This window comes from Rosa chinensis, chromosome 1 (assembly GCF_002994745.2).
Source record: "Rosa chinensis cultivar Old Blush chromosome 1, RchiOBHm-V2, whole genome shotgun sequence".
NCBI lineage: Eukaryota > Viridiplantae > Streptophyta > Magnoliopsida > Rosales > Rosaceae > Rosa > Rosa chinensis.
The window spans coordinates 37,498,889-37,501,206 of NC_037088.1; the positions used below are offsets into that span (position 1 = coordinate 37,498,889).

At 41.8% G+C, this 2,318-nt stretch overlaps 1 long non-coding RNA gene across 1 annotated transcript; it reads left to right on the plus strand.

The window, feature by feature from the left end:
- The first annotated feature begins 395 nt into the window (after positions 1-395).
- Positions 396-1,354, plus strand: LOC112181950. Its single transcript, XR_002929215.2, has 2 exons — positions 396-1,114; positions 1,193-1,354. It is a non-coding gene; the product is annotated as an uncharacterized LOC112181950 (long non-coding RNA).
- Positions 1,355-2,318: the final 964 nt, after the last annotated feature.

The following is a 2,318-nucleotide window of genomic DNA, read 5'->3' on the forward strand; positions in this document are numbered from 1 at the left end:
CTAGACATCCCAAGGATAATTTCTTATGAAGAGTGCAAGATCTAGTTTGTGAGCCCCCGAAAATTTTGTTTAATATTTAGAATGCAATTTTTCGCCAATAAGATTTTCGCAAGGTGATTTAAGTGAAGAAATCGATTTTGGAAATGGTTTTGGTGTCGAGACCACCTATTGGGCCGACAATTTAAGTTTGGGCCAATGTTCTTTCATTTGGGCCTAGGGCGAAGTCGCAAAATAAATTAGGAGGTTTCCGACGAAAAACGAGTAAAAAAAAAGTTACGAGTCCAAAACCCGAAAGGAATCAGCAAGGGGATTTCCATAATTCATCGCAAGGGCGAAATGGACATTTCGCATACACAAGTATAAATAGGAAATTGTGAAAACCCTAGCTCATTTTTCCCCTTCCTCTCCCTCTCGGCCACATTCTCTCTCTCTCCCCGATCTCTCACTCTCTCTTCTCCTTCACTCTGCCACCACCGGAGACCCCAGCTCCGGCCACCATCTCACCACACCGCCTCCACCCTTCGAACCAGAACCCAATTCCGACCCAAACCTGACAAAAATCACGGCCATGCACCATCGTCCTCCTTCACACGCGACAACCCAAGACTGCGCGTCACTGTTCCTCGACCCTCATCGATGTTCCGGCGATTTCCACGCCCTTCTGCCGCCGTCGTTCTACTCAACAAGCAAAGCGGAGAAAAACCCAGAGACTCCTCTTCGCCGCCGACGCCTGACGATGCCGTTCGAACCTCATCGGAGCTCTCGGCTCTGCATGTCTTCATTCTCCGGTCTCCAACTCGAATCGAGCTTTTACACTTCCCTAAACGAAGTTGGAGCTACACTATCCTTCGAGACCCAAGCTCCCGACCTCTTCACGTGCCGCCGCTGGCGCGTCAACCACCGTAGCTCCGCCGCTCACGGTCGCTGGATCGTCTCTGTTAGGTGATTTACATCATCCTAGTCTGGGTTGAAGCCTCCAATTCGATTTAGATTAAACACCTAACTTCTGTTGCTCAAATTGGATTGTGTGAGGTTTGGAGAATCTGAGTTTTTGGGTTTGAAGAGGAGAGCCTGGAGCTGAGGTTTCGATTGAGTCACCCTTGAAGAAGAAATGGTAAGGATTAGGCTCAGTTTCTGTTTTGGATACAAAAGTTGGCGATAGGTTGATTGTTGAGTTTATATTGTCTGATAGGGATTCGAAAGGTTGGTGGTGATGGAGCACGACTATGTTGAATCGAGTCACAGTTTGGAAAAGAAGAAATGGTAAGGTTCTGGGTTTTGATTATGCTGTTGTGAAACTATGGTGGTTGTAATATGTTGTTTGATCGATGAATGAGTGTGGCTAATGTGTGAATTATTAGTACCAGATATGTGACTCGATTAAGTTTTGGCATTGTGATTCACGGTTAAAATTTTAAAGGTGGGTAATAAGAGTAATTTAAGTGTGAGTTGATGGTAATTACTAAGTCACCGGGGTTTTGGCCCTTGTAGTGTAAGGTGCGAAGTAAATGGCTCAGTTATGTGCATTTTGACGAGATTGGTAAATAAGAATGTACCACTCCTGACAAGTAAATTAGTGTGGTGAATGGTATTATTGAGAATGGGTTAAAGGTTGGATTAAGTATTCTATAGCAATCATATCCCGAAATGAATTTGAGAAACGAATTGTTCGGGAATGCAATTATTTATTTTCTTAAGGTTAATGAGTAAGTAAAAAGGGTGAAACCGGTTTACCCAAATTACATAAAGAAACGAAGTATGATCTCCATATCCCGGATAAGCTTACAACGTTAAGTGAATTATTCGGGAATGATAATCATTGTTTGTTTTCTTAAAGTAGGAATGCTAAATGATGCGGCTAAAATAATCTCACAATTTAACCCTGCAAAATGTAGTTGTCAGTATAGGATAAGCAGGGATCGTTCAGTCCGGGGATTGTAGGGTACACCTACACAAAAAGGTCAATTAACAAATAAAAGAATAAAATGGGGGGTTTTGAATTTGGTTCCTAATCTACTTAAAATAAAAACAAAACAAATAAAACTATATACAATGATCGACTTCCCTAACTTAGACCAATACCACTCGGAAATTACTAAGTGTAAAAACAGAAAATCCATTGCTACAAAAATGTGTCCACCTTAAATGCCTAGATAAGAGCCCAAATGAAAAGCCTCAGCGGATCAATCCATTTATCTGATTCGTTCTAATGTAGGTTTGGATCGGAAAAGTCCTTACCAAGCCTAATACTACTAATTTTCGAAAACACTCAGCGTAATTCTCTTAACTAGTAATATTATCTAACCCTCGAATCAACT